This window comes from Biomphalaria glabrata, chromosome 1 (genome assembly GCF_947242115.1).
Source record: "Biomphalaria glabrata chromosome 1, xgBioGlab47.1, whole genome shotgun sequence".
Taxonomy (NCBI): Eukaryota; Metazoa; Mollusca; class Gastropoda; family Planorbidae; genus Biomphalaria; species Biomphalaria glabrata.
In genome coordinates, this window is record NC_074711.1 from 64,921,142 (window position 1) to 64,945,423 (window position 24,282).

At 36.0% G+C, this 24,282-nt stretch overlaps 1 protein-coding gene across 5 annotated transcripts in view; it reads left to right on the plus strand.

The window, feature by feature from the left end:
* The first annotated feature begins 642 nt into the window (after positions 1-642).
* Positions 643-24,282, plus strand: part of LOC106070202 (putative ferric-chelate reductase 1 homolog) — a 46,636-nt gene continuing 22,996 nt past the window's right edge. For 2 of the 5 annotated variants that reach the window (XM_056008246.1, XM_056008275.1), the window contains exon 1: positions 643-782. The gene's annotated coding sequence lies outside the window, so the exon portion shown is untranslated. The other 3 variants (XM_056008253.1, XM_013230047.2, XM_056008259.1) reach the window with 3 other exon arrangements.

Genomic DNA, 24,282 nt, shown 5'->3' on the forward strand with positions numbered 1-24,282 from the left:
TGAGGCCAGTAGAAAGATAAGAATACAATAGAAAGAATGAGTCCAGTGGAAAGATAAGAATACAATAGAAAGAATGAGTCCAGTGGAAAGATAAGAATACAATAGAAAGAATGAGGCCAGTGGAAAGATAAGAATACAATAGAAAGAATGAGGCCAGTAGAAAGATAAGAATACAATAGAAAGAATGAGGCCAGTAGAAAGATAAGAATACAATAGAAAGAATGAGTCCAGTGGAAAAATAGAGTGCAATGGAAAGATTGATTACAGTGGAAAGAGTGATTTCAGTGGAAAGAGTGAGTTTTGAGATTCACTTTTTTTAGGGCAACCCTCATCTAACGATAAATAAAAAAAAAGCTGTATAAACGTCACAATGTACCTCGAGCTGTATAGACGTCACAATGTACTTCGTCCATAAACAATGTAAGGATTTCCCACACTGTAACCTTTAACCCCGTGATATTTTTCTACTCTATTCTTCAACTTACCTATTCTCTGCTCACTGCCGCCTGGAGCCTAAAGTAGAAAAAGTAAGACCAGCAGTAGAAAAGAAATTAAACAAACCTTTCCCCTCCCCTAGTTTGAGTGAGTCCAGTCCTGCGAGACAAATCGCAGAGACGTCAGGCTATATATAAAGTGTTGGAAGCGAGTCTGGGAATCTAAGAGTAGCCTCCCACTCGTCTTATAGACAAGACATTCTTTTTTTTTAGTGTGTGTGTGTGTGTGTGTGGAACTTCTGGTCCTCGTTACATTTCCTAAAGTTATAATAGATGCCGGTGTCGAGGGTAAGTTGTTCTAGTCATTGGTTATTTTACTAAACGTTTGGTAGAAGTTGTTGATGTGTTTTGTTTTAAATTGGATACTTCATCGTTTGAAATGAATGAAGGTGAGTCGTTCAATTGTAAGTGTACTCACAATAAAATGCTCCTTTCGTTATGGTCTAGCATTCCGGATTTTGTTGCTTAGATATAATTATTTAAACTTAGTTTATCAGATTTAAAACACACACACACACATATATATATATAGATCAAGTCTCCAGACCGTGGGAACAAACTCCCTGGCTGTTTAATAGGATAGCTCTATGATATTTGTTTATGTACAAAGAAACGGTTAAGAAACAGTGTTCTTCATTTTATATAGTTCTTTCTCTTTACATATAAAGGTTTTGGGTTAGGCTTTGGTGAATTTAATGTAAGGTTGGAAAAAAAAATTCGCCTCTCCCATTAAACAAGTCTGGATCCGCCCTTAGATCTAGTTAATTCAGATAAATTTGCTTCTTTCTTCCCTTTTGATTTTTTAAAGCTAAAAACATAGTTTACTTGGTGATATAATTATGCGTAAACAAATCTTCAAACAATCGATAGACCTATTTGCAATTAGACTTGAAAGGCCCAAAGCTATTTGAGATATGGGACCTTTTGGAGGCCTTTCACATGTCCAGATATTATATCTCAATACTAAATATCTTTTGGGGGGCCCTAAGCTATAGGATTTGTTACCTATAGGTAAATCCGGCCATGGCTATTACTGAACGCTGTTTCACGTCTGTGTACTTTATAAGACATCAACGATGTAAGTTTATATAGAGTAGTCTATAAATATACATTTAACTCTTTCGCTCCTAATTAGCGATATCATCGTTGATTGTACCTCAATAAATTAAATTAATGTTTGGTTTTATTTGTGTTATATAAAAGAACATGCATTCTCCTATAATTCTATACCTTAAGTAACGTGTTCTGATTAGAAACAAAAATGTTATTGAAGTTTAATCATAACAGGTTAGAATGTACATATCTGAAAAATGAACAACTCTGTCAAAACGTGGAAAAGTTATTACGGAGATAAAGAGTTAAATTGAACTATCTAGAGCAGGGGTGGGCAAATTACGACCCGCGGGCCACATGCGATCCGCCAGAGTGTTTTATGCGGCCCGCCGACACCTACAGAAATTAGGTGTGCCCACAGTATATACATATAAAAATGCAAATATATTAAAAATAAAATCTATATTAATTATTGAAACTGTCTCATAAAAAGTTTCAAACAAACGAGGATTTTTCTTATTGGCTATACATCAGTACACTCAATTCAAAACACAATCTCTGATCAGTATTTATTCAATGCTATGAAGAACTGTGTTAAATGTTGAGTAGGCTTGGAACAAGATGGCAAGTGTAACAACTGACCTTTAATTTTTTTTAGTTTTTTTTTAATATCCCAACCATAAACTCTAAACAGGAAAGTTTGCACAAAGCTGCACAAAATCTCATATATAATATGTAGGATATATTATTGATCTAATTAGAGCTAGCATATATTTCTGTTTTAGGGACAAATAATCCAATGTATCCGCTATCTTGTTAATGAGAACAATATAAAATCTCAAGGAAGAAATTTTTATGTTACTCGAAGGACATGGAGTGTTACTTTGTTACCAATATTTCTAATGAAGAGTGGAAGACAGATTTCATGTGTTTCGCAATAGCTGTTGCAATGAATATCTTGCATATGGAATGCAAATGTATGTTAAATCTTTTCAAACAAGGCTTTCCCATTCCTACAAGCAAGCAAAAGAAAAAAGGTTTTGCCATATTCCTTTACTGAAAGGTGAAACTATTTCTAGTGAAATGATTAAAAATACAACACTTATTTAGATTCCTTAATTGTGCAATTTCTAAAGCAAATTTTAAGAAGTCAAGAACCAGTTTTCAATGCCATCAGCTCACCATTCAGCGCAGAAGCTGATTCAGCTTCAGAGGACATAACTCCAAGCAAAGAGAAGTTCCAGTCAGTACTTCCACGGGTGCCAGAAGCTGTATTTCCACACTTTAAAAAAAATGTGCTGCTGTTCACACTATTTGGGTACACATACATCTGTTCTTCTTCTTCTTCTCATTTTACATGTTGGAGGGTTCAGATCAGTAATCCTATATCTGAGATGAACCTCGCAGTGGTCTCCAGATCAGGCAGTTCTCCGAATAGCTTTGGTTCTATAGGAGGACTTTGGGGCCAGAGTCTTGTTCGGGTCTCTTGATTTAGTATGCACCATTGAAGGACATGGTCAGCATTCTCTGGTGATGCTTCTCAAGGGCAGGTTTCGCTCGTCCCGACATTTAACTTCCAGAACATATATTGTATCATTCAGTAAACAAGCATTTTTTTGTGTGTGTGGAAACTAAACAAGTATAATTACTGGTATTATACTGGTCGATTTTGATTGACTGTAATTTAATAGCATTCAAAAGGGTAACAACTAGTACGATAGTTCCACAGTTACGAACATTATGTACGAATGTAAAAAGTAAAATACTGCACATTAAGTACAACTGTATATTTGTGGAATGTAAAAAGACAACAGACATTTAAAACACTTGTAAAATTATTGCTAAGAAACGTGAATATAATACAATTTAAATATGAATTAAAAGGCATTCTACACAGTTAGCTAGAGTATCTTTTTAAGTTGTATATACATATGCTGCCCGCCATTTCCAAAATTATCAAAATGCGGCCCTCGATACTAAAAGGTTGCCCACCCCTGATCTAGAGGCCTTATCATATTAAATTTTCCGTGGTGGCCGAGGGGTAAAACGCTTGACTTCCGAAGCAAAGTGTCCCGGGTTCAAATCTCAGTGAAGATTGCAATTTTTATGATTTCGGGATTCTAATGAGTACCTGACATTAGTTGGGGAAAGTAAGATGGTTGCTAGTTGTGCTGGCTACATGACATCCTCGTTAACCTTCGGTCATAGAAATAGATGACCTTGACATCATCTACCCGATAGATCACAAGGGGTACGTTTCATGTAGCGAAGTAAGCATTCCCATAACCCTGACTACAATAACATTAGACGGCAACAATAGTCTTCATTGAAGAGCGTCCTATCGCACGTCTTGCTGTCTTCAGTACACAGTTGTCATTTAGTATCGCCTTCATCAAACGGTGAAAGAAGTTTTGATGACCTTGAAATTCTGTTATCAAAGTTTCATATCGATTTTAGTTTCAGAAAATAGAAAGGTTTCGTCAATTTTTTTCATCTCGCCAGTGCATTGGTTCCTTAGTTCACAAACGTGATAGGCTTTTCAATTGTAGTTTTAGTGCTAAAAAACAACAGAGAGATATAAACAGTTAAAAAACAGACTCTATATTTTTAAGATTTATTGTCTGAATACCTAATAATATACAATTAGAATACCTAAAAGTAAATTGTCTGAATACTCAAAAGAATAATGTTTGAATACCTAAAAGCATATTTTCTGAATAACTGAAGTGTATTGTTTGAATATCATAACGCATGGTGTCTGAACACTTTAAAATGCTGTATTAATGCCTTACTTGCTAGTGTTGCTTGAATACCTAAGAATATTTTCTGAATACCTTAAAAATGTCTGAATACCTAAGAATATTTTCTGAATACCTTAAAAATGTCTGAATACCTAAGAATATTTTCTGAATACCTTAAAAATGTCTGAATACCTAAGAATATTTTCTGCATATCTTAAAAATGTCTGAATACCTAAGAATATTTTCTGAATACCTTAAAAATGTCTGAATACCTAAGAATATTTTCTGAATACCTTAAAAATGTCTGAATACCTAAGAATATTTTCTGAATACCTTAAAAATGTCTGAATACCTAAGAATATTTTCTGAATACCTTAAAAATGTCGTCTGAATACCTAAGAATATTTTCTGCATATCTTAAAAATGTTGTCTGACTATCTAATGTATATTGTCTGAATACCTTTGGGTATGCTGTCTGAGAATCTTATTTTACTTAATGCACATTATAAAATATTTTAAGAAATTATGACGTTAATACTTTATAATTCGCCATAATATTCAGATCCGAGCTCTCTCAATCCTCATGGATAATACATGTGTGTTTTGAGTGTGTGAGTGTGTGTGGGTGCTTATAGTTGTGTATGTGTGTTTGTCGCGAGAGTGGGAGTGTGTACATCCTGTCCTGTACGTTGGAGCTCACGTTCCACGCTCACTTCCGTGTCACAAGTTTCCTTCTGGAATGAGCAGAATTCGGTTGATGCAGAATTTTGTTTTCACCCCAGCCCTGGGTCACATGACCTATGCAAAGATAGTGCTCCTGACAGACATGAGAGTTGTGTTTGTTCTTTCATCACTGACTATCTTGCCACACTTAACATAAACCTAACATAAACTGAACATTACCCACTGAGAAAAACTCAAATGTGTGCTCCTTTTTGTTTTGTTGCTGTTCAACGGGCACGTGTGCTTCAGATAAACAAAACGTTGTCGGTGAGGGGGTGGGTGGGGGTGGGTGGAGCTGGTTCTCGCAGTTGATAACATCAGTGAAATAATTTCTGTCGGGGGAAACAACTGTCTTACACCCAACAACAGACTAACTTTGGCTTTAGAATGAAGTACAAGAAAAAAGATATCGCGATTGTTAAGACTATTAAAGTAATCGAGTATTAAAAGTAATCGACTGAATGTTTTCTGATGCAGAGGTTCTCAAACTATTTTCTATATAGTCAAAACTTTCCCACGGACCCCTAGGTGAAAAAAAAGCTACATAAATGCATAGTATATTGTTATAAATGTATTATAAGAATATCGTTACGTAAGGCTATTACACTTTCAATAAAAATTATAACATTTGTTTAAAATAAAATTGGATGAGTATAGGCTGATGATATTTTATGAGTGTATTTATGTTCGCTTCAATGTTTGTAAGTAGCAGCTGCAAATTTAAACGAGCACTAATTTCTAGTCGGTTCTTTGATTTGTGATGCGGCTCATCAAGACAATGAATCCACATTGTACCAAATAAGAAAAAAGGAAAGCAGCCAAGAACTTCTGTATGATGACCCATAATGCAGACTATAAAACTGAAATATGTTTTTGAGACCAGAAATTTGTGGTCTCCTTGTTCAGACATTGGATTAAGTTTCTCGTTTGTGGATATTTTAAATAGCTTCTTCTGTATCAATATGGATTTACACAGTGCTTTTTTTTAGCGGCCCCCGAAAGGGGAAAAGACGCTATTAGTTTTGTGCGAAATGTCTGTCCGTCTGTCCGTCTGCCCGTCTGTCCGTCTGTCCGTCCGTCCCGTTTAGATCTCGTAAACTAGAAGAGATATTGAAAATCCGACTTCACAATATTTTAAAACATTCAAAGTTCTGATGCAACGGCTACTTTTTTTTTCCTGAAAGCGAAAATTCTAATTTTTAAAATCAATTATGCAAGCAGTTTTTTTATAAGAAAAAGCTAATTAGTATGCATTATATGTTAGACCTAATTTAAGACGAATAGTAATCTTATAAACATCATTTTCGTGAACATTTGTTTTTAATGTATAACGGAATTTTTTTTTTTTTAGGATTCGAATATGAGACTGAGCCTTTTCAAAACAATTAACTTATTTAGTTCGAACCGAGGGTCCCGGGTTCGAATCCTGGTGAAGACTGGGATTTTCAACTTCTGAGTCTACCCAGCTCTAATGGCTACCTGACATTAGTTGGGGAAAAGCAAAGACGGTTGGTCGTTGTGCTGGCTACATGACACCCTCGTTAACCGTAGGCCACAAAAACAGATGAACTTTACATCATCTGCCCTATAGACCACAAACTAGTTAGGCCAGGTTCACATCTAACTTTACATTCACTTTCACGTATCCTTTGATCTGCAGCATCATTGGGGCACTACACAAGATCTGTTAACCTTCTTTCTCCATTCTTATCTCTCATTTGTCTTTGATATAATTTCATTCGGATGTTCTTCTGAAAATATTGAAGCCTACCTGGGTGGACCACTGGTCGTGAGGTTTGCGCGCTGGACTGTCGTTTGGATTTATCGACGATCGAAGGTTCAAACCCTGCCTGCTACCATCCCCCGTCGTCCTGCGGGAGGTTTGGACTAGGAAGTAAACTATCTTCAACTCTGAAGGATTATCCGAATTATGTAAAACATTTTACTTCGGGGGCCGATTTTGAGTTTGTGTTTCCACACAAACTGTCTTTTGTAACCTTGTTGTAAATAAATTGGTGCCGGTACTCAGTGATGGATTGACTAACTTTTAACTACAAATAAATTAATAATAAACGTTAAATTACAAGAAAAGTATTACTTTTTTTCCCCACATTGAAAAAAGGTGTCGGTACGCGTACTGGTGCTTACCGTCAAAAAAAAAAAATCACTGGATTTACATATGATTATGATCTGAGTTTGTTCGCGAACTAAAAGATTCAATATCCAGTCGGAAATTTCCAAGTGAAGAATGTCTTTAAATCTTTGGTTTAGGTCGTCATAGAATAGTACGTAACAGACATATTCAACTGTAGTGAAAGGCGTGTTGATTATTATTAAAATTATCCGATTGGATAAGCTGGCCTTTGGCGAAGAAATTATTTTTAATTAATGTATATAATTGTAATCTTTCTGCGGATTCCTGTGTTTGACTTGAGGATTTCGTTTGAGAACAACTGTTCTGATGCAATGTCATGAAAGTATGTGTTGTTCAAAGATAACCTTTTAGACGTCTGCAATTCTTTATCAAATGTTTGAATTAAAGCATTTGCTGAGAATTATATCTTTTTAGCAAAACAATACGCTACTGATATAAATAATACATATCTGGAAGAATGGAAGACCGCCTCATCCCTAAACGACTCCTGTATGGCCAATTAAGGGAAGGAAAGCGCTCGCAAGGCTTACAGAGAAAACGCTTCAGGGACACCCTTAAAGCTTCTCTAAAGGCGTTCAGAATAGACCCAGCCACCTGGGAGACAGAGGCACATGACAGAGCATCGTGGCGTCGCGCTGTGAAAACTGGCGCACAGGTTGCAACGGACAAGAGAACAGTGCTAGCAGAGAAGATAACAAGGCCAATGACACTAGCTCCAGCTGGAATAACCTGCCCGGTGTGCAGCCGAACATTCCGGGCTCACATAGGTCTCACCAGCCACATGAGGAGGCAGAAACCCCAGTTCAAAGCCCTCAGCCCCCTGAATGACAAAAGTGGTCATCATCGAACCACGATAGACGAACTATACATATCTGGTAGCTAATCTACTTACAAAGTAGACTCTGTAATTAAGTATGCTTTCTGGCCTTACCGAATAATTGTACATAGATTGTATCAGCTCTGTCTGTCTGGTACAAATGTTTGTACACACTTTATTTCTCCCACACCCTTGCTCAGATCATCTTGAAACTTTACACAATTATTTGTTGTTTCTAAAAAAAACATGAATCAATCAAAACATTAACCAAATTCGTTAATTAATTATCGGTAATGAATTGAGAGATGTGGCTGTATAAGTGGAGTTATTCCCCCTTTAACGTTTTGCACCTGTCACGTTTTGTCTCCTACTTCCCATTCTCGGATCAAGTACAAATGTTTCCTAATTATTCATAATTGATAACAACATAGGAACCAATTAAAAAATTAACCAATTAAGGCAGCGGTTCTCAACCTTTTATGCTCGGCGACCCCTTTTTACAATCTCCCACTCTGCCGCGGCCCCCCCCCCCCGCACACACACCTATAGAAGAATGGACAAAAACAATCCATTTTTTCGATGGTCTTTGGCGACCCCTGGCAAATCATCAATCGACCCCCAAGGGGGTCGCGACCCACAGGTTGAGAACCCCTGAATTAAGGGGTAATTAATTAATTTTGTTCTATACAGAAAAAGGGAGCTCATTCCTGCAGTATTGATATATATTGCAGTGATTTTGGGTTTCTTTCTCTAGCATAAGCTCCGGTCTTGGAGTTATGGAGTATTGTATATGAATTAATTAATTAATTTTGTTCTATACAGAAAAAGGGAGCTCATTCCTGCAGTATTGATATATATTGCAGTGATTTTGGGTTTCTTTCTCTAGCATAAGCTCCGGTCTTGGAGTTATGGAGTATTGTATATGAATTCAACAGTTAGGGAGTATTGTATATGAATCCAACAGTTATGGAGTATTGTATATGACTCCGGTAGTTATGGAGTATTGTATATGACTCCGGTAGTTATGGAGTATTGTATATGACTCCGGTAGTTATGGAGTATTGTATATGACTCCGGTAGTTATGGAGTATTGTATATGACTCCGGTAGTTATGGAGTATTGTATATGACTCCGGTAGTTATGGAGTATTGTATATGACTCCGGTAGTTATGGAGTATTGTATATGACTCCGGTAGTTATGGAGTATTGTATATGACTCCGGGAGTTATGGAGTATTGTATATGACTCCGGGAGTTATGGAGTATGGTATATGACTCCGGGAGTTATGGAGTATTGTATATGACTCCGGGAGTTATAGAGTATTGTATATGACTCCGGGAGTTAAGGAGTATTGTATATGACTCCGGGAGTTATGGAGTATTGTATATGACTCCGGGAGTTATGCAGTATTGTATATGATTCCGGGAGTTATGGAGTATGACTCAACTATGAGTCACGTATCTGTCTCTTGGCCTTATGAAGTATTGTTTAATGTTGTGTAACTTATTAAGTATTTCGGTGACTCTATATCATTTTGTCAATGACTCTCTGACTGCCTATATCATTTTGTCAATAGCTCTCTGACTGCCCATATCATTTTGTCAATGACTCTCTGACTGCCCATATCATTTTGTCAATGACTTTCTGACTGCCCATATCATTTTGTCAATGACTCTTTGACTACCTATATCATTTTGTCATGACTCTCTGACTGCCCATATCATTTTGTCAATGACTTTTACACTGCCTATATTATTTCGTCAATGACTCTTTGACTATCTATATCATTTCGTCAATGGCTCTTTGACTGTCTATATCATTTTGTCAATGACTCTTTGACTGCCTATATTATTTCGTCAATGACTCTTTGACTGCCTATATCATTTTGTCAATGACTCTCTGACTGCCGATATCATTTTGTCAATGACTCTTTGACTATCTATATCATTTTGTCAATGGCTCTTTGACTATCTATATCATTTCGTCAATGGCTCTTTGACTATCTATATCATTTTGTCAATGATTCTTTGAATGCCTATATAATTTCGTCAATGACTTATTGACTGCCTATATCATTTTGTCAATGACTCTCTGTCTGCCTATATCATTTTGTCAATGACTCTTTGACTATCTATATCATTTCGTCAATGACTCTTTGACTGCCTATATCATTTTGTCAATGACTCTTTGACTATCTATATCATTTCGTCAATGGATCTTTGACTGTCTATATCATTTTGTCAATGGCTCTTTGACTGTCTATATCATTTTGTCAATGACTCTTTGACTGCCTATATTATTTCGTCAATGACTCTTTGACTGCCTATATCATTTTGTCAATGACTCTCTGACTGCCGATATCATTTCGTCAATGACTCTTTGACTATCTATATCATTTTGTCAATGGCTCTTTGACTATCTATATCATTTCGTCAATGGCTCTTTGACTATCTATATCATTTTGTCAATGACTCTTTGACTGTCTATATCATTTTGTCAATGACTCTTTGACTGTCTATATCATTTTGTCAATGACTCTTTGGCTGTCTATATCATTTTGTCAATGACTCTTTGGCTGTCTATATCATTTCGTCAATGGCTCTTTGACTGTCTATATCATTTTGTCAATGACTCTTTGACTATCTATATCATTTCGTCAATGGCTCTTTGACTGTCTATATCATTTTGTCAATGACTCTTTGACTGTCTGTATCATTTTGTCAATGACTCTCTGACTGCCGATATCATTTTGTCAATGACTCTTTGACTATCTATATCATTTCGTCAATGGCTCTTTGACTGTCTATATCATTTTGTCAATGACTCTTTGACTGCCTATATTATTTCGTCAATGACTCTTTGACTGCCTATATCATTTTGTCAATGACTCTCTGACTGCCGATATCATTTTGTCAATGACTCTTTGACTACCTATATCATTTTGTCATGACTCTCTGACTGCCCATATCATTTTGTCAATGACTTTTTCACTGCCTATATTATTTCGTCAATGACTCTTTGACTATCTATATCATTTCGTCAATGGCTCTTTGACTGTCTATATCATTTTGTCAATGACTCTTTGACTGCCTATATTATTTCGTCAATGACTCTTTGACTGCCTATATCATTTTGTCAATGACTCTCTGACTGCCGATATCATTTTGTCAATGACTCTTTGACTATCTATATCATTTTGTCAATGGCTCTTTGACTATCTATATCATTTCGTCAATGGCTCTTTGACTATCTATATAATTTTGTCAATGACTCTTTGACTGTCTATATCATTTTGTCAATGACTCTTTGACTGTCTATATCAGTGATGCCCAACCTTATACGGTCTGCGGGCCATTTTAATTTCCGACAATCGTGTCGCGGGCCACATTAATGAAAAGATGAAAAAAAAAATAGAGAATAAACTATTTTAAATATTTTATTACAAACTCGTAGCTCTAGTCGGTAACGTGGCTTGGAAAAAATTGTCTGCATTGCTCAAAATTTCGCAAGCAGGGGCGTCTGACTTAGTAAGTCAGTAAAAAAAAAACATTTCGAAATCTGCTTCTCTGTTGGAACATGCGTTGTATCATTCAGTTTTGGAGATTTGAACCCATATCTTCTAAGATCTGTCCACTTTTTCTTCAATTTTCTACACTCAGAGTTTACTCGCACTGATACCAAAAGAACATAAACCAAAAGAATGCAGAAATGATGCCCTGTGCTACACACCAAAGATGTCAAGGACATGGCCAGCTCTTGAAAGCAGTGGCATAGTCCAAAAAAAAAAAATATCTGTAAACTTTTTTCGCCAAAAATACACGTTCTGTAAAATATTAATAATATGAATATTATACATTAGATCACAATGAAATCCATTCATCTCTAACGTAGGGAAAATACATTTTTCAACCCTTTTTTTTCCAATTTTTTCCGATGTTCGGCGGGCCGGATGAAACCACGTCGCGGGCCGGATATGGCCCACGGGCCGTAGTTTGGGCATCACTGGTCTATATCATTTCGTCAATGGCTCTTTGACTGTCTATATCATTTTGTCAATGACTCTTTGACTGTCTATATCATTTCGTCAATGGCTCTTTGACTGTCTATATCATTTTGTCAATGACTCTTTGACTATCTATATCATTTCGTCAATGGCTCTTTGACTGTCTATATCATTTTGTCAATGACTCTTTGACTGTCTATATCATTTTGTCAATGGCTCTTTGACTATCTATATCATTTCGTCAATGGCTCTTTGACTATCTATATCATTTTGTCAATGACTCTTTGACTGTCTATATCATTTTGTCAATGACGCTTTGGCTGTCTATATCATTTTGTCAATGACTCTCTGATGTACTTAAATTCTTGTCTTACTTAAACATTCATTTATAATTCAAGAAATCGGCGACATTTTGTAACTGCTCCATTTATTTCAGACGCTCCAAACGGAAGGTGAAAGTAATTACTTCCCCTGGTAGTGATCGGTTAGCCTCCCCTCGTTGGCCTCTTCCAAATCAATAAGTTTGTGAACTAGTCTTACGTTGGGACTACTCCTGTACAGGACTCGCTTGAAGCCTGCTCTAAGAGTACTTCAGTAGCCACTTGACTTGTCAGATGATGCCAGAAAGATGGGTAGAAGAAAAAAGAAGTCTCCGTGCAAAGACGAACTTCAGGTTGACTTGTACTGTAAAATAATACACTTAGCAACTCAATAAGAGATGTTTGATAATAGACTCGAGAACACAACAATTGATATATAATAATACACTATAGATTATAACAGGTGATGTATGATAATATGCTTAATAACTCAATAAGTGTATATATAATAATACAGTTAATCAATAAATGGTGTGTGATAATACATCTTACAACTCAAGTAGTGATGCATGATTATAAACTTAACAACTCTAGAAGTGATTTATGATAATGCGCTTTACAGCTCAATAAGATAATATACCTATCGTCATCAGAGACTGAACAATTGATAAAATAAAAGCATAATATTAGAACAGTTGTGAAGAGAAATTGGTGAATACAATGTGAATTAATGACCAGGGAAAAAACCAGACCTAACAGCATCACAGACACCAGGTTAACTTCATACACGACCATCCAGATCTTACGATTTCTGGTTGGCAGTGTCAATTGTTTCTGCTTTCATCGCTCAATGGTCACGTGGTCAATGCTCCACTAATCGTAGACCTGGATGTTTATGTGAGAAGTTGTCCTAATTGCCATGTTGCTAGGCTGTATTTACCGAACAGGAGGTGCGTGCTTCTTGCTGTACTCCTGGAGGGTCTTTGTGGTGTTCTATTTTCTTGACAATTTTCTTTCGAGACCTAACCGGCCTAACGGGTCAGACAGTGCAAAGAGTGCAGCTTCCCAGTGTCTCACCATCAAACAAACAAAATATAATAAAAGATAAACAAGGTTACAAAGACAGTTTGTGTGGAAACACAAACTTAAAATCGGCCCCCGAAGTGGTCCACCCAGGCAGGCTTCAATATTTTCAGAAAGAACATCCTAATGAAATTATATCAAAGACAAATGAGAGATATGGATGGAGAAAGAAGGTTGACAGATCTTGTGTAGTGCCCCAATGATGCTGCAGATCAAAGGATAGGTGCAAGTGAATGCAAAGTTAGATGTGAACCTGGCCTAATTGGTTCCCGCTTTAGACCTTGTGGTCTATAGGGCAGATGATGTAAAGTTCATCTGTTTTTGTGGCCTACGGTTAACGAGGATGTCATGTAGCCAGCACAACGACCAACCGTCTTTACTTTTCCCCAACTAATGTCAGGTACCCATTAGAAATGGGTAGACTCAGAGGCGCCCAAGGATTCCGAAGTTGAAAATCCCAGTCTTCGAACCCGCGACCCTCGGTTCGGAAGCTAAGCGCATTACCGAGCCTCTCCTGCTCTTAATGTAATTGTTTTGAAAAGCTTAATCTCATATTCGAATGCATCCTCCATTTAAAAAATATTCAAGAAAATGGAGATTATAAGATTACTTTCGTTCTAAATTAGGTCTATTTTAAAATGCATACTAATTAGCTTTTTCTCTTTAAAAAACTACTTGCATAACTGATTTTAAAAATTAGATTTTTCGCTTTCAGGAAAAAAAAAGTAGCCGTTGCATCAGAACTTTGAATGGTCTAAAATATTGTGATGTCGGATTTTCAATATCTTTTCTAGTTTACGAGATCTAAACTGGACAGACGGACAGAAATTTCGCACAAAACTATTAGCGTCTTTTCCCCTTTCGGGGGCCGCTAAAAATATGAATACTAAATGTTTAAACCAGAAAACATAACAAAAATACACATTTTAAAAGACAATACATTCACTTTAGAACTTGGAATGTAGAAAAATATTAGGCTTAACAAGGTATCGAACTCGTCAGCCTCTTGTACGAGCCATTCTACCCACTAGTCCTGCCAACTATACTTAAGAAAACTTTTCTATTGGTACCTTTAATTGAACGCATTGGATTTAGATCTCTTTAACTAATCTAGATATATAATCTAGACGTACTCTAAATAGATTTATGTAAAAATATAAGCAAAACTTAGATAAAAAATCATTAAATTTTAATCGCCATTAAATTGAATAAACTACTCAGTTATTGGTATAATATCACTGACCACGCCATGTTTGTTATACTATAATGTATAGCCAAATTTAAATATTTTGTATATACTTTAAAAAATTATAACTGTCGAACTAGAGTTTCCCCAAGTGGCCAACAGCTGAATTTATAGGAAAATCGTTAGAGACGTTTTTGAGACCAGCGTCCATGCAGGTTCCAGGTTCCATGAATACAAATACTGTAATGTGCCATTTTCCAAGCATTCATCAATTGCATTGACATTCAAGCCTTTAGAAGAGGGTAGGATCCCCACAAACATGTCTCTATAAGGCCCTTCACGTTCTTGAATCGCTTCTCTATGTGACTTGCTTAGTCTAGCATGAAGTTATTTCATAACTAAGCTTTATTCTGTCATAAATGTGGCGCTCCCTTACTGGCCCCTTACGTGCTATTTCTTTTTGTTATATACTTCATCATTTAGATCTCAAATATAATCTTAGTGCTTACTAATGGTGTCTACACCGACCACCAAGTCTTAGATCATTAACCAGGATTACATGTAAAAAAAACATAAATTACTTCTTTTTTAAGACTGAAATTAATAAAATAATAAACCTAGATTTAGTTTAGTTCTTCTGAAAACTGAGACTACCAAAATATATAAGAGTGTTCAGTTCAGATCTTCTGAAAACTGAGACTACCAAAATATATAAGAGTGTCCAGTTCAGATCTTCTGAAAACTGAGACTACCAAAATATATAAGAGTGTTCAGTTCAGATCTTCTTAAAACTGAGACTACCAAAATATATAAGAGTGTCCAGTTCAGATCTTCTGAAAACTGAGACTACCAAAATATATAAGAGTGTCCAGTTCAGATCTTCTGAAAACTGAGACTACCAAAATATATAAGAGTGTCCAGTTCAGATCTTCTTAAAACTGAGACTACCAAAATATATAAGAGTGTCCAGTTCAGATCTTCTGAAAACTGAGACTACCAAAATATATAAGAGTGTCCAGTTCAGATCTTCTGAAAACTGAGACTACCAAAATATATAAGAGTGTCCAGTTCAGATCTTCTGAAAACTGAGACTACCAAAATATATAAGAGTGTCCAGTTCAGATCTTCTTAAAACTGAGACTACCAAAATATATAAGAGTGTCCAGTTCAGATCTTCTGAAAACTGAGACTACCAAAATATATAAGAGTGTCCAGTTCAGATCTTCTTAAAACTGAGACTACCAAAATATATAAGAGTGTCCAGTTCAGATCTTCTTAAAACTGAGACTACCAAAATATATAAGGGTGTCCAGTTCAGATCTTCTGAAAACTGAGACTACCAAAATATATAAGAGTGTCCAGTTCAGATCTTCTTAAAACTGAGACTACCAAAATATATAAGTGTCCAGTTCAGATCTTCTTAAAACTGAGACTACCAAAATATATAAGGGTGTCCAGTTCAGATCTTCTTAAAACTGAGACTACCAAAATATATGAGTGTCCAGTTCAGATCTTCTTAAAACTGAGACTACCAAAATATATAAGAGTGTCCAGTTCAGATCTTCTTAAAACTGAGACTACCAAAATATATAAGAGTGTCCAGTTCAGATCTTCTTAAAACTGAGACTACCAAAATATATAAGAGTGTCCAGTTCAGATCTTCTGAAAACTGAGACTACCAAAATATATAAGAGTGTCCAGTTCAGATCTTCTTAAAACTGAGACTACCAAAATATATAAGTGTCCAGTTCAGATCTTCTTAAAACTGAGACTACCAAAATATATAAGGGTGTCCAGTTCAGATCTTCTTAAAACTGAGACTACCAAAATATATAAGAGTGTCCAGTTCAGATCTTCTTAAAACTGAGACTACCAAAATATATAAGAGTGTCCAGTTCAGATCTTCTTAAAACTGAGACTACCAAAATATATAAGAGTGTCCAGTTCAGTTCTTCTGAAAACTGATTACCAAAAAATACAAGTGCTACATTTGGACATACACTAATGATGTGCTGATAACAGACTCCACAGGGGACAGCAGGATGCCGGCGGTGGAATCAACGCGCTGGCCTTGCTGTGATCTCAGATTGGGCTTACAGATCGATATCTCTCCAATGTGCTCTGTCTGTACAATTTTTATGTCCAGGCGTGAGATTTATATCTTATCTTTGTTACGTTATAAAGTGGGAGATCGTCTGCTGATGAAATAGATCCTTGATAAGTAGTTTGAGATAGAGACCTGTATTGAGCTTGTAGTGGGTCAATGCGCTAATTTCAGATTCAGTGATCAGTCTCATCGATACACGATTTATGTAGCGCAGTATTTTATGGGATATTGAGAGATAAAATTCGCATAAATCATCTTATACAGTAAGCAGATACCCGTGCTACGCTACGGTTGAAAAAACTCCTGAATATAGAGAATGGACAATCACTACTTAGGCCCATCAGTTATTGTTTTTTCTTCCTCTGCCTGCATTATAACGCCCCCCCCCCCAATTAGTTTTCAGTGAAACGCCTCTCCCACAACATCTCACTTTGTGGCCCTTAGATATTCAGTGGAACAATCAGCATGAGATGTTTTAGGAAGCATTATAAATAAGTTATCTTGTTTTGGTCCAGGTTCAAATTAGCACAACAAATTCTTATTATAAGGTAAACTATCTCTATGTGACATTCAAAAGCAAACCAGAAAACATTTGTTTCTTAACAAAACCTTACGTGCATCAGGATTGAACTGGCTGAAAGTTATTTATAGCCCTAAAGATTTCCAGACACCGTTTGTTATTTTGCGTAAGTTTATGGATGACTGCACACACGTGTAACCCTATAGGAGGAAATACCTTTTTTTTGTAGATGGAAACATTCTTGTAATTAGGAAACTCTTTCTACAAAGAAAATGGTTACTTACTACTTAAGAGTAACTTTAGTTGTTTTATGCTAACTGAAGATTTTACTTTTACTTTTTTTATATCTATACATTTATTGACTACTTTTCCCAACCTATTTCATGCTTCAATAGATCTCTAAAACAAGAAAAATATAAAAAATATCCCCTTCTTTCTTCCCCGTTCCTCTTCCAACTTGTCCAGATAAGTGATTGATAAGATCAGAGCGTAGTTGAGAAAGCTAAAAGCATGAAATAGTGATAAACAGAAACAATTGGTAAAAATATTTCTAATTGCACAGATTTGTTATTGATAATTTAGATCTATTATAAATTGAATTATATGAATGATCCAATTGATACAACTACGCTTAATATAAGCTTTAATTATTTTTTTTTCCTGACTGATTCAGGACACTCATTCCACTAGGGAAGAAGAGTATTTCTGCAACTATGTCCTAGCATATTGAATAACAAATGTGCTTTCATCTTTCTGAGTTTTTCAAAGTACTTTTTTGTATTTGTAAATTATGGTTCAGTGTTTTGTGTAGAATTTCTTCTTTACTTTTTAGTCTTCTCTCCCTGAAGTGTCTCTAAATTTAGTGATTTTAATTATGTTGTTACTTTAATTTGAATCTAATATTCATTTGTTATAAATGTCTTGGCTTTATTTTACGTTTGATCTAGTTTTTGTTTTTGTTTTCTTAAGTTGATGTGTTCCAAACGGAGGACGTATATGCTACTACTAGCCTTGACCAATTAGTTTGACACGTAGACATATTGAGTTGTTAGTTGTTTAGTGTATACTTTTTATATTGCTACTTTACTTTTGAGTATTCTGTCTTTACGTGTTTCAAAATTTAGGAATTTTAGAATTTAGAAAATCATTGGCAAAAAACAAACCCCATTTGGGCAGCTGTTTGAGACAAATTTCCATAAAAAAAGCAAAAAAGATTCTAGAAATAAGAAATCACCCTTTGGGTCAGGATTTAGTGATTTTATCATCACAAAAAAGATACAAGACACCGCAAAGACAAACAGTCACAAACACTCTTTTGTTCCCCTGGCAATCAAATAATTAAATAGAAACAATTTGATATGAACTTTTTTCGTATGTAAATTATGTGTGAGTCAGGTAGGAATGTACTTATGTTTTCATAGTTACTATGTTTTGTTTGGTGTAATGCACAAATTGAAAGACAAATTTCCTCATGGACAATAAAGATTATTATTATTATTATTATTATTATTATTAATGTTGATCTCTAGTGTCTCTCCAATAAATGTCATGTACAACAAAATTAGTCATGGAATAAAACACAAAATTACTTTTCGTCACATATTTTATTAGCAAACATTACTTGTTACTTCTCTCTCTTTTAGGAAAACCTAAAGATCAATTTTAGGCCGACAGTTACCTGCAGTAGTCTGTAGCTATCAGGATGGCATCCTTTTTTTGTTTTCCTCTCTCACTCCCTTTGGCGAACTCCTGCTCCCCCCCCCCACCCCACCTCTTCATTTGAGTTGTGTGGCTTCACGTGATTTGGTGTGTGTGTGTTTGTTTGGGGTATAGACAGTCTCAAGTTCATGATTAAAACCCGTTTTTTATTTAATATTGTTCATCAACAACCCTCCATTAGCAGACGATTGTTTGACCTCTCAAACGAATTTGTTATATATCGATTAGGTGTCTACTATCTTGAATAATAAATTGTTAGATTAATATCAAATTATTCACGGATTATTTTGACTGCATCTCTTGCCCTATCATTTGGTGTCGCTGCGTAACAAATCCTTCCAATTTATGGCGTGTAGAGTTGGCACCTGATTATGCATGTCATTGTCTCAGTTGATTTCAAGTTCAATTTCTAGGTCATCTCTGTTTTAAAATGAGGCTCCGACCAGTGATGTCATTATCATAGTCGGAGCTTGCCAGGGGTATTATTATTAGGCCATCATTCATAATGTGCTTCACTATGACATTGTTTTTTTTTTTTAAGAAAAGTAAATATGTCTAGAGAATTTATTTATATTGTAACCAGCTCTCTCTTTATAGAAATTATTACCAGTGTATCCCCTGATAGTAGGCCCAGACGGAGTTATAGCTTGTTCGAGAGTATTGAGAAATTTGGAAACAATTGTACAAATATATAAACACAGACTTTTATTATTGTCATATTTGTGTATACTTCAATAATAAGTCTAGTACGTTTGACACGTTCAGTGTTCTGATTTGAGTTCTCGTAATGATCAGTGAAAGTAAGTTAAAGAGACTGAAAGGACACAATTTAACCTGAAAGCAAGAAACTATAATCATAATCTATTTTTCTTTCTTATTCTTTCTTTCTTTCTGTCTTTCTTTCTTTCTGTCTTTTTTCGTTCTGTCTTTTTTCTTTCTGTCTCTATCTCTGTCCCTCTCTCTCTTTCTGTCTCTCTTTTTCTTACTCTCTCTTGTTTTTATTAAAAGATTATGCTAGTGAAAACCTTTTTACATCTGACTTAGATTAGAGAATAGTCTTCTTCCAATGGACTCCATATACTCTGAAGAAATCAGGGTTGATTGCTCCTTACGTAATCCTAAGCATAGTTTGGGTGTGGGAGCATGAGAATTGCTTTGAGGTGTGACGTTGTCTTCAACAGCAAACAATGGTTGTGTCCAGTTACCAAGACGGCGTAGGGAAACTGTTAGGGCAGGAGACCCGGAAGCTGTTAGGGAATGAGCTCAGGAAGCAGTTTGTCATTTCTTACCACTCTCTGGCCGGGGCTGTTGGTGGGGAACCTTGGGATTCATTTCGACATTGTTTCGGGTTATCATGACCTAGGGAGAAAAAAAACAGAAAGAAGGGATCCACCATTGTGAAGTTTCCCATGACATGAAATTCTAGTTCTATGTTTTGCAAGCCCGACCAGCAATTAACACATTTGATGCTGATGCCAGGCCGCATAAGTTTCCTTCATTTGCGCTTTCCTTTTTAATACTTAGAGTGAAGGTAATATTTTAAATGGCTTTAGTTCAAAACGGATTTACAATCAGTCTGCCGAACATAGGTTTACAGTAGCCTTGCAAAATGTGAGCATTTAATTTAGGAAACATTTCGATGATATAATAGTATCAGTTTTTGTAGAAATTTGAATATGTACAGTAAAACTGTCAATAAACTGGACTGTCCTTTATCGAAATGTTTGTTTCAAACTTTTTACTTTATACTCCTGTAGGTCGGATCATTTCTTTTGTTTAAACTTCAATTCAATGTTTCTTTTTAACATTTTAAAATATTTAAAACATATTCTCTGTCTATAGCTTCTATCTGTCACTCATTCCGTCAAACGCACACATACACACATACAGACTAGGAACTAGGAGAGTGTATATTATTTAAAGTCGTATTGACAAATTGTTACTTGGTGAATTTCCTTAATTCTTAATATATGAAACACTTGCAATGGGCGATGATTTATGGAAGTTTGACGTGACTGATAGACACACTCGACGTGAATGTACTCTGACTGACAGGTTACACTCGACGTGAATGTAATATGACTGACAGGTCACACCCTACGTGAATGTACTCTGACTGACAGGTCACACTCTAGGTGAATGTACTTGACTGACAGGTTACACTCTACGTGAATGTACTCTGAAATGTGACACTGTATGTGAATGTACTCTGACATGTGACACTGTATGTGAATGTACTCTGACTGACAGGTTACACTCGACGTGAATGTACTCTGACTGACAGGTTACACTCGACGTGAATGTAATATGACTGACAGGTCACACCCTACGTGAATGTACTCTGACTGACAGGTCACACTCTAGGTGAATGTACTTGACTGACAGGTTACACTCTACGTGAATGTACTCTGAAATGTGACACTGTATGTGAATGTACTCTGACATGTGACACTGTATGTGAATGTACTCTGACTGACAGGTTACACTCGACGTGAATGTACTCTGACTGACAGGTTACACTCGACGTGAATGTACTCTGACTGACAGGTTACACTCTACGTGAATGTACTTGACTGACAGGTCACGCTCTACGTGAATGTACTTGACTGACAGGTCACGCTCTACGTGAATGTACTCTGACATGTGACACTGTATGTGAATGCACTCTGACATGTGACACTGTACGTGAATGTACTCTGACATGTGACACTGTATGTGAATGTACTCTGACATGTGACACTGTATGTGAATGCACTCTGACATGTGACACTGTACGTGAATGTACTCTGACATGTAACACTGTATGTGAATGCACTCTGACATGTGACACTGTACGTGAATGTACTCTGACATGTGACACTGTATGTGAATGCACTCTGACATGTGACACTGTATGTGAATGTACTCTGACATGTGACACTGTACGTAATTACATTACATTTGCTTTCAGTTTCTCTACACTGAAACTGTTTCGCCTTATTAAATAAGTTTATGAGGCTGTCAGCATTTCTCGTCCCCAGAACTAATCAATAGCAAGACTTGGGATAAAATAGATTTTTTTTTCTGACAATAAACTAGACATTTTCCCCCCTTCCCCAGACAGCTGACTAAAATACTTCAAATCTAGAACTGTAGTAGAAAGTAGAAATGAAACAATAGTTCTTACCAAATTCGATCTAGATGCGGAAGTCATAGAAGTGTTGGACCTTTAGATACATCATACTAAGACTATTTACTGAGTTAGGAGATATAAAGTAAAAAAAAAAGATTTAGGTTGATAATAAAAAAATGCATTTGAAACTTCTCCAATGTTTATCAACTCAATTAAACAGGTTTATTAAGCTAATTCTAATAGTTGAATAGAATATGTAATACAAAAAGTCAACACCAAGGGGTGAATTTAGCCCACTTGAAAGGTAAATAGCTTATCTGGACCTATCAACATAAAGTATAAGGTTATAGGTTTTAAAGTGATTTCAGACACTACAACAACAATTAGTCCAGTGTTTCAAACACAATCATAAAACGTATGACCCTAACTTTGGAATTCACCCCAGGGACGAGTTACCCGAGTTAAGACTAGCGCTTTATAGTGTCTGCTTCATTAGTAGGCTATATTAGGTGAGACCGTATCCCACCGTAGCATTGAGCAAAGTAAACATCTAGATAATTAAAAATTATTGGACATTAACATTAATGTGCCCCCCCCCCACACCCAAAAACCAATAAGAGCACAAACTAATTCGTATTTTCTGTACACTTCATGACACATCCCACGATACCATCCAGAACTATCCAAGATAGACGTACAAGTAAATGTAGAGGAGAAGATGGTATTGTGAGATGGTATTGTGAGATGGTATTGTGAGATAGCCCTTAGTAAAGTGTATTCACATTTCTCAATTTCCACACTTTATTTTCTGCTGAGCGAATGTAAAATTCCAATCAATAAGATAAGGAGCTGAGTATGGCCAAGGGGCTGGTAAGGTTGCTGTGACAACAATTTGATCTTATTTCAAATTTAAACAAAGTTCTACAGTATGTTTTTTTTTATATTACTAGACAGTTGAATTATTTTGTGTTGTCTGCCGACCCCTGATAAGAAACCAGTACTAAACCAGACTAAATAAAAATATATCTCTTGAAATGAATAATTTTAAAAATAATTAAAATGCACAAATATGTATTCAAGGCATGAAACGTTCAATGCAAAGACTTGAAACTGCTTACGAAGCTAAGAAGAAGTCAATTATTGAAAAACTGTTTGTAGGGAAGTACGTCAGTTCAGTTTTTTTTTTTAAAGCAAGATACTTGAAGGCGGCCCTGATAGCACTAATTCAATTAGAGATTTTACACTAAATTTAATCACAGCAATCTGTTCGTTGTTTAGACTTTCATTTTAAAGATCCCGCTAATGTTTTTAAGCAATAAAATACGGTGATAGAACAAAAGAAGGAAAACGCGATATAAGGAAATATGGTGACGATATAATGGACGTTTAAGTAGAACGTAATAAAATACTTAAAAAAAAAAAAGCAAAGAGTATACAAAGTGTAGTTGTAACAATTAGTTTATATCAGTCATGTTACTAAGTTTTTAATAGATCTAGACTCTAAACTCTAAACTCAAGACCAATAATAATAAATCTGTGCGATTACAAATATTTTTACCAAATGTTTTTTGTTTAGCTCTATTTCATGCTTTTAGCTTTCTCAACACGCTATGATACTTATCAGTTGTCTGGACCTGTTGGGAAAATGTGTCGAGGGTGGTGGGGGGGGGGGGACAAAGGAATACCTGGGTGATGGGGGGGGGTGAGTAACAAAGGAATACCTGGGTGATGGGGGGGTGAGTAACAAAGGAATACCTGGGTGATGGGGGGGGGGGACAAAGGAATACCTGGGTGATGAGGGGGTGAGTACCAAAGGAATAGCTGGGTGATGTTACCGCAATCGCTTTTTTAAAAGCATTTATAAAAAAGGGGGAACGACCTGAATTCTTATGTTGTCAGGTAAAAGAATTAATTGTGCAAAATATTTCATCTTCATCAACGCATAATTTCCCCCCCTCAGAAATGGATACAACAGAATAACACAAACAACTAAAATAAACATTTGGCAACAGGTAGAGGAAGCGCACTACAGTAGAAAGCTTACGTTTAGAGACTAAAACGCCAGCACGAAAACCTTCTCCCAGGACCCCCCCCCCCCCTCCCCTCACATGCCCACTAAGGAAATTAGACCATAGCGGACTGAGCATGCTTCAGAATGAAAGAAACGCTAAACAAATGCAATTAAAAAAACAAAGACTGCAATTGAAGCACAGAATTATTGCCCGATGAGTCGCTTTTTGTAAAAAGAA